We start from the raw sequence: 9,640 nt of genomic DNA on the forward strand, positions 1-9,640 counted from the left end.
AGACGGCCAGGTTAATAATCATAACTTTTTTACACCGTGGGTAGTGTGCTCTCTCTCTTTTTATAAAGATCTGCGAAATACAGAACATAGCCTAAAATTCTAGATACTATGTCTTTACTGTTACCACGCCCTTATATCTGGATTTGTGGGGGGGGCTTTGAAACACTTCTGTGCATCTGTGACCTAAAACTTTGTCAAACTCATTCAGCCCGTCTCTCTGACGGTTATAGCTACTATCATAATGGACAGAGAAGGAATTAAAAATATTGCTGATTGGGTCTGAGAGAGTAGAAACAAAGTAATGAGCTCCTGTGATAAGAACTGAACGGTGATCCTAGATTAGAAAAGCTCCTAAGAAGCCCTGTTCAAGGCCAGGCTGGATGGGGCTTTGAGCAGCCTGGTCTAGTGGGAGGTGTCCCTGCCCATGGCAGGGGGTTGGAACTAGATGATCTTTAAGGTCCCTTCCAACCCAAACCGTTCTATGATTCTATGATCAGTAGCAAATAGCTCCAGTGTCCTACCCAATAAGAGGTTTAGCATCTAAGCCCTGAAGTCTATTGCATTATATTAATAAATGCCTAATGGCTGCTACATTTGTACACAATGCCTGCGCTGTCAGCATTTAACTCATCACCCCCAGGAAATCCTGTGAGATACTTGGAATATGGAAGGTATTATCCTGTCCTGTGGGATCTAAGGGGATATTTATGTGGCCCGCATCACTGGCAGTCTCACAAGCAGTGATGGATTTAGCCTCAGAGCACCCTCAGGAGGGAAGCAAGGATCGTTATCCCTGATTTTTTATGACAAGTACCGAGCGAAAGAGAGTGCTGGATGAATGCTGGTAGGTTCACTAGAGGGGTTTTATGAAGTGACCAGCCTCTTCAGCCCTAACCAATGATGCCCATCCCCATCCCCTCGCAGCGCAGGGTGAAGCAGGTTTGCGGCTGAACCCTGTCATTCCCCAAACCAGCCTGAGACCCCAGAGCTCACCGTCAACAGCAGGGGCCAAGCACACAACTGCTGCCTGGCGTGGGACACTTATGGAGAGCCACGCTGGAAAGCTGAGTTCACACCAAGCACCCGTGTGCATCTCAGACAGCAGGTGGTGGCAGAGCACCGTGACACGTATTTGTGAGTATGGGTGACACAACCTACACCCAGGACAGAGGCGGGGATTGAATCTGTATCCCAGCTCAATGCCATCTACAGCGGGCCTACCTTCTGTGTCAAAAGGAAAGGAATATTTCAGCAGAAGATGAACTGAATTATCTGCTACATCTGATTTGAACTTCAAGATATTCAATGGGAGCCAACTCCAACTCACGTTGCATCCGAATGCCTGTGGAAAAAGCCACCTACAGCTCCCTGTAGGTTAATCACAGAATCCCAAAGGATGTAGCCAATAGCTCCTTTCCTATTTAGATGCAGTCTGAATTGGGTATTAACTACCTGCTGTGTTTGGCAGATCTCTTATTCCTAAAATAAATAACTGTATGAAAAGTCATAAACTCTATATTGGACTTTTTCATTTAAAAAAAATATCAAAGTAATGTCAGGATTTTAGCAGCCTCACTTACTGCAGTAAATCTGGCTTCCACAGCTGTTCATGTTGTACCGTGTGCTTCAGCCAAGTGTAGCTGCAGTCCAACATTTCCTTCTTAAAGTATCCCTTACCCAGAGCAAAGCCAAGTGAATTTTGGACAGGACTAGCATGCTAGAAATTATGAATGTGCTCTTATTAGAGCAGGTTGCATGTTTTACATTAAATATTCATTCAAATAACAATCCAGCAAAATGTTTGTCAAGATGATAGTTACTTTGGCCAAAAGAACGCATTTTTCCTCCAGTCTCCACCAAAACTTGCCCATATTTATCACGTCGAGAATCTAAGGACATTAATGAAGATCTTGGTTAAACTCAGCTGAGCTCCTTCAGTGGTGCCAGATCCTGTTCTCCTGTTTTATAGCTGTACCATTTCAGAAATTGCTTGGTTCTCACTAGGGACAATCCTTTTACAGGTTCCACTGCAGCTCATAAAAGGTGGGGGGGGGGGAAAGAAGGAAAACGAAACAAAAAAAAGGGAAAGTAGCATTTTCTCCTCCTGCCTGTTAAAAACCTGCCTGTGTTGAGCTGAGACCCCCAGAGCGCCTCATAAAGCGGTTTGATTTCAGTGTCACGGCTTTCTGCGCAGAACCAAGTTTACCTCCATGCATCCCTGCTGCTGTCACCCCACCGTTACCGCTAGTGCCTCGGTGCGCCTTTCTCTGTCCCCTTTTCTTCAGAAACCAGCTCTTTGTGCTGGTACGCTCTCTTGGGCACTTCCCCACTTGTGAAAGCACCTCGCTTCCCCTGGCCACAGTTGTCTTCTGCTTTTTTTTTTTCCCCGATCCTCCTCCGAAGCCTCTGCCATTAGCCTTTCTACATTGCCCTCATCAGTGCTGGGGGCCCTAAAGGCACTTGCGTTTGGCAATCTTTTGGTGGGCAGTCCGCAGCAGGCCCTGGCCCTGCAGTGGGCTACGCAGGATTGCAGAGGTCTCCCCCGGCCGGGTGGCTGGTGGGGTACCTACCAAGCTTTCCACATTCTTTAACACAGCGAACAAAAATAATATGTTTATGACACAGGTCATAAAGTAATTGCTCCACAGGGCTTAGCAGAAACGACGGACGGTAAATACTTCCGTGTCCTCAGTTACAGAGACAGCATCTTCGTTCCATACTCCCTTTCTTCTTTGTGTTACCCTCCCATTGTATGGCTAACGCGTGCTTCCAGAGCCTCGGCAGCACCCACACGCACGGTACAGCACATTTATGGCACTGTGGTGTCACAGATCAAGCAGTATCGCTGATCACTTTTTTCCTCTGAAGTCAAGGATGTAAACACGGGCCGTATATACAACCGGTATCACGTACACGAAGTCAAATCATGAAAGAAAGATTTCCTCTGAAAACCAGAGAACTTCAGTATTCTAGTAGAATTACATATTTTATTCTGAATCAAAACCAGAGCTAGCAAGTTGGTTACATTAATAAAGTTAAAGATTAGCAATATTGCCATCATGTGGCTACTTTAAGTAAATGCTCAGGCATGATCCTGAATTTATTAAGCACCAGAAAGCAGACTGCATCTGAATTCAGCTGTTAACACTAAGAGGCAATATTTAAAGTTGTTTGTTACTCTTATAAAATCTAATTATTCCTTTGTTAGTAGCAAGAATGCGTGTACTATAGATAAGGTTATATTACCCCTTCCACTGTGACTCTTATCCTCATGGATTCATAGCTCATATATAAGAACTCGCTCCAAAATTAATTTTGAATTTTCCAACCAGAAACTATATGTAAGTGAAAATCACCTCTTACTGCAGAGAGCAAGGAGGAAGAAAAAAGGACAAGTAGTCAGTTTAGACGCTCTTCATATTTGAAAAGGCTTATAAGTAAAGTTTTAATGTTCAAACCCCTGAACTTCTTTATCTTATGACCGCTGTGACCATTTATTATTTTCAGGAATTTTATTATATTTTCTCTCTCTCTCACCCCCCTCCCACTCCATTCTTTGTCCTATCGCAAGGCCTTCTAAACAGAATAAAAAATGTACAAGGAAAGGAACTTCCACAGCCTACATCAGGAGAGTTAGATTTTGCTTTGTTAGCTAGATGATAGAAAAATAAAAACCTTTATATTACAGCTACGAAAAAGGAGGTCAAATCCTGCCACATGCTAAGATACCTCAACTCCTGGCAGGAGTTAACATAAACAACTTGAGTTAGACTTGCAAATTTTGTAGAAATAGAAAGCATGAGTACACTTGACAATATCCTAAGTTGTTGCAAGCTTCCAATGCCATTTTGAAAATTGCTTCCCTATTTCTGGGAATCTGATGAGTGAAATTATAGAAACAACAGTGTATTTACTACCAGCATCTACTCCAGCAGCTAATACATACCAGGCGTTCGCAGGGTATTCCAGATTTCTTGGTTGAAGAACACCATATAGGTACAAAGTGGAATTGTTTTATACACACACGCACACCAACACATTGTTTCCCACTACAGACGATTCATCCCTCTAAGAGATATATTGCAATGACCAATAACTCAACTTTGTTACCGTACTGTCTGCTCTGAATTACACACACCTTTATCTAGACAAAATATTGCAGCAGAAAACTGGTTTGTGTTATCACTGCGTACGCAAGCAAGAAACAACACTGATTTAGCTTGCTGCTGGCTCCAGGCATTGCCTTCTTGTAATAGCTGCTCATACAGCAGAGATGCAGCATTTTCATGGGGTCAAAGCTCAAGTCTGAAATACTGGAGCACACAGCCAACATATTATCTCTCTCCTGCTCGCAGAGTAAATCCATACCTTCTTTCCTGCCCCACTATTTCTTTGTAAGTATATCCAGCTGGTGCAACCCCACTGATGCCAGGAAAAGGGAAAACAAAACATCCACAAGGCTCCTGCAGCTCCCGGTATGCAGGAGGCAGCGCTCAGTGATTTAGCTCAAACTACCATTTTAAACCAGTTCAATTAAACAGGCAAAGATCACACAGATAGCCATTCTCGTTTCAACCTGGCCTACTTCCATTTCCCTCAGCAGAAAGCATTTAAGAATTCCTTATTTCAGCTTTGCTGAAATCAAAACAAAAATGCCTGCCCAGCTTATTTATCTACTTTTGCTGGCTAAGTACACAGGAGAAGTTTATACTGAGACAAAATTTGACATTATTTATTATCATCATTGTCGTGATTAAGAATCACATCGTGCGAGGGGAGAACCTACAGAAGAATGTCAGAAAAAAGGCCCCCCAAAATTAAGATTTCCTGGTTAATGGAACTCATAGCAAGAAAAACATTTTAAATGGAAAATATTACAGAAGGACATCCATATGGTAGGCAAGAGTGTGTATGCTCGTGTATGCATACTTGAAGCGTAGAACGAACCTAACATCGCTGCAGACAGCCAACTTTAAATAACTGGAGAGCACAAAGAAACCCCAAACACCAAGAATTTGGGGAGTTAAGACAAAGACCACTCAGTCCATACAGAAAAGATACCGATAGCTCCCCTGTTAAAAGACAAAAACAGGTTCTTCTCCTTTCAAGAGCACCAGGATCAGGTTTTCACAGACAAGCCCCGATTTATGACCGGTTTCCAGACAGAAAGAAATCTGTGAACCTTTTTAATTATTCATGCTCAAAGAGGCAAACCCTCTCAGGTTGCAGGCCAAGAGGCCTCAGGGCCGTGGCTTTCTGGGGTTTTCAGAAGAGGGAATAAGCAGCCGGATTCTCAGCAATATCGCTTGGCCGAAAGCGGCTGTCGGGCTCAAGAAAAACAGCAGCGTACGCCGGTTTGGCAGACATGAAAGGCAGCCGGCCGGGGAAAAACTTAACTGCTCCCCCTTTGCACATTCCAGCTCTTCTGCTGGTGTTTGAGCACCTGCAGCCCGGGCACCGGAGCCCCCGGGCAGCAGCAGGGCAGGCTCCAAGGGTCGAAAAATATTATTAGATCCCATGGAAGACCTTCTCACGCATGGCAGGGGGAGGAAGGAGGGCAGAAAGAGCAGTGGCAAAGGCCACACCTGAGCAGCCAGGTCAGGGCAACCTTAGCACCTACAAGCCGCCTCTCGCCGAAGAAGCAGCATCGAGAAAATGGCAGTGCCCCAAAAACCCCGCATGTGAGGAAGAAGAGACCTGCTGTGTGGGGCTCTGGGCTAGTCAGGGAGGACGATAATTGGTACCAAATGTGGGGATTTTGCTTCAGAGCCTATTGGCGGCGTAAATGATGCCAGGCAAGGGAAGGGAGACCTTCTGAGCAGGCTTGTCCACGACAAGCTGGGGAGCGGGCAAAAGGACCTGGTGAATGTAGTACTGTCTCGCACCTTGAATGCCCCTGGTAGACTTGTCTCAATACTAAGATTCATGTCAGTCTCTCCGTTAAGACTGCCAGGACCTTTAGCTGGTTGCTCCCACAGCCGGAGGTTCAGCTGGAGGTGCGTGCAGCAAGCCTTCCATGCTCCTGCAACCTGGGTCACCTCAACCCGGGACACTGGCTAATCAAAGGTCAATTGCTTGGAGAGGCTGCAGTGCCAGCTCCCGCTGGAAAAGCCTTCAGTCTTGCCCGGCACGCTGCTGCTGAGCGGAATAGGAGAGGCTGTGCTGCGCTCCACAGCTGGCAGCACGGAGGAGACCTCTTGATTGAAGTCAGCCTGCTGTATTTTTCTCCTGAAAGAACTCGTTCCTGTAGAAGCCTATTCTCAAGTTTTCTTCTTCACGAGGTGGAAAGGAACCAAAAATATTGACTTTTTAGAAAAAAACCCAGCAACAATAAAAAGATATAAAGACAATGAGAAATGTCTAGAAGTAGACGTAAGTCTAGAGTAGACGTCAGTTTCTGCTTAGTTAGACAGCATTCCCTCAGTGCTGCCACCACCTGCTAGCAGGAGACTGCAAAACTGAGCGGTTTGTGTCAAGAAAAGAGCCTTTCCATTCCAGAGGGAAAAAAAGAAAAGCAATAATACAAGTATGGCACGACCTAGAAACCGAGGTGCTCTTGGCTAAGAAGGATTGTCACTGGGCTGAGTCCTGCACAGGAAATCCCTACGATACCGAACTCCCTCCCTGCCACCTGCCGCTAGTCAGGCTTTCTGCACTCCCAGCTTCCCATCCGCTTCCTTTTCCCAAATGCTGGTTTCTTCTCCTTTAGTTACCAACCCTCAAATATCTCTCTGCATCCCAGCTCAAAGAACTTAATCTACACCTGTGACTTTTCCTCTCCCACACTCTTCTTCTACCTACACCCTTCTTCTCAACAACTAAGGCCCTTTTCCACCTCTCATGTGGCAAAGAGGAAATCAGGAGGTACCACTGGGTAGGAGCACTGTTTCACATCTGCCTGACCATGATTTCCCTTTTGGACTCAAAGTGCACAGGGAGCACCTATAGATTTGGGGCTGCTACAAACGTCTTTCTGCCTGTTGTTCTAAGAGCCTTGTCCTCACCCCAGGGAATTGCAGACGGATGAGAGTCCTGCTGGTAGCCTCGATGCCTTCTGGGTGTTTCCACTTTGTCCAAACAGGAGCTTGAAGTTTGTAGAACGTACTTGATGGTGTTCCTCATCTGTCAAAGAAGATTTGAAGTAGCACATCTCCTTTGCCCAGACATACTTGTATGTTCATAAAAAACATTACATGGTCAGAAGCAGAAGGGAGATTCTGTTTATGGGAGAGACTCATTGATCTACGGGGTGAGTTAGAAGTGGACTGGTAAAACCATCACTGTTTCCATATAATTCTTTGTATTAAAAAGTTGTACCTTCAGTTTGTAGGAACTTTTAGATGTTGACAAAACGTAGAATCATAGAATAGTTTGGGTTGGGAGGGACCTTTAAAGATCATCTTGTCCAACCCCTCCATGAGCTCTTAGTGCTTCTGAAAATCTGGCCCTTGTAATACTGATCTGTCTGCATAAATTCCACAATGAAATTTGCTCTTGCCATGTAGCAATGATCTAGAGCTTTGAACTGCAACAGAAAAATCATTAATAGCAGCACGAAGAAAAGAGCGGTGTGAAAGGTAGATGTTTCATACAGCAAATCCCATTATCATGTAATTTATGATACCATGCACTATCACGTAACTCCAGTCTACCTCTTCATGATCCTGCAGCTGCTATAGCAGAAAACACACATACAATAAGTTAGTTGGCAAGCCTGTTCTCCTTTAAAAGAAATTAAGTTTATGTAAACATAGGGAATGTGCATACACAATACAGAGATTCTGCTTTAAATCCACAGGAAAATATGAACCAAATTTTGACAAAAAGGTAGTGGTTAAATTATTACACGATGTATTAATATAGATAGCTGGTTAGAAAAAAAATTAAAATTAACATCGATAGCACAGGAGCATGATGTCTAGCTGCCTAAAAATGAACCATTATTTCCAAAAGTAAATGTAACATCTGTAACATACCAGAAAGTTTTTCCAGGAGCAAGACGGTCACGAGTCTAAAAAGCTGCAAAATCTATTTGAACCCCCTAGTGCAATTAGCTCTATATCCATATGAAACAAGGCCTCAGTAGCTCAGTGGCTCACAGAAGCATTTGGTTTTTAGGGTGGTATGCCCACATGCCGTTTTGTTGAGTGAGAGAACCTCGTCATTTTAACTAGCAATAACTCAACAACGGAAGGGACAGACCATCGACTGGGCAGCACCAGCCTGACACGCGGTGGAAGCAGCAGGAAGTGTCTTTCCGGGCAGGAATAAAAAAATGACAGATAAGTAAGAAGTTGTACATCTTTTTGCTCCGGCACACAGAGCACATTTCCTGTGTGAGGACTGCTTGCATGTGGCCCTTACACCTGTCACCCTCCGTGGCCACTCTCCCAGACACCAGGAGCCTTGTGGACTCTGTCCTCCTCTCTTTCATTTCCTTTTCATGGGCTGGGAGACAAACAACATGGCAGCGCAACTAATCTGTTTTAAAACAGATTAGGACAGGTAAAATGCTGTTGTTACACGGACGCACACAATTAACTGGTTTTGGACTTACGGGTGGGGCACGCAAACATTTTTCTCTCCTTTTCTGCCAGCTCCCACCCAGAGCGGTCGGTGCTACCACTGGTGGTGGCGGCAGCAGCTCCTGGATGTTGAAATGCTTTGTGTACCTGTAGCAATCTGAGTATCGCGGCTTGGGAACTCATGGCAAGACAACCGAAAGCTGGCTGGAGTGTACACCAACCAGATGGTCCATGTGCCTTCCAGATCCCTCTCATTCCCTCTTCAAAAGAGCTTTTCAACAGAAATGATGCTTAAGACACCCTTGGAAAGTTTGAGGCCGCATGTGGCATTTCAGGTTTATCATTTTCTGTCTCCCAACAGAGAAAGGCTAGCATGGTACGGACTTACTTCCCTTAGTCAATTATAAAACGTAATTCATAAGAAAGCAAACCCTGTCGTCTTAGGAGGAAGCTTGTAGAAACAATAGAAACAATTTATTTTGGTGATAACGTACATTTGCTATTTAGATTCACCTACAACTTGTTTTTATTTAAAAAGAAAACTGTTTTCTTTCCCCTTTCTGCTGCCGGCAGCATTTTTTCCCCATAGCCCCGGGAGGAGGAATGCTGTTAGGAGAGTGACATCCAGCGGTCGCTCTGCACTTTGTTTTTACTCAGAAGTTTCCCGGTTTACGTTTCTGCAGCCCGGATTTTTCCAGCCCTTCACTGAACTTATGAAAAAAGGCACAGGGTTTAACGTAAAGATCGAACCTTTTTTCTAACATGGAAAAATGATTACACATATGAATTGACACATACTGGAACTGGTTGCCCAGGGAAGCTGTGGCTGCCCCATCCCTGGCAGTGTTCAAGGCCAGGCTGGATGGGGCTTTGAGCAGCCTGGTCTAGTGGGAGGTGTCTCTGCCCAGGGCAGGGGGGTTGGAACTACATGGTCTTTAAGGTCCCTTCCAACCCGAACAATTTTATGATTCTATGATCCTATATATTTTAAATACAAATATGAAAGTATGTGGAATTGGGACATAAAGATGACCTTTTAAAAGATCTACTATCAAGACAGACAAATAAGTACATGTAAGACATGCAAGCAAACCAGTTTGAAAAAAGGATAGGAT

The sequence above is a fragment of the Chroicocephalus ridibundus genome, chromosome 1, assembly GCF_963924245.1.
Source record: "Chroicocephalus ridibundus chromosome 1, bChrRid1.1, whole genome shotgun sequence".
Classification (NCBI taxonomy): domain Eukaryota; kingdom Metazoa; phylum Chordata; class Aves; order Charadriiformes; family Laridae; genus Chroicocephalus; species Chroicocephalus ridibundus.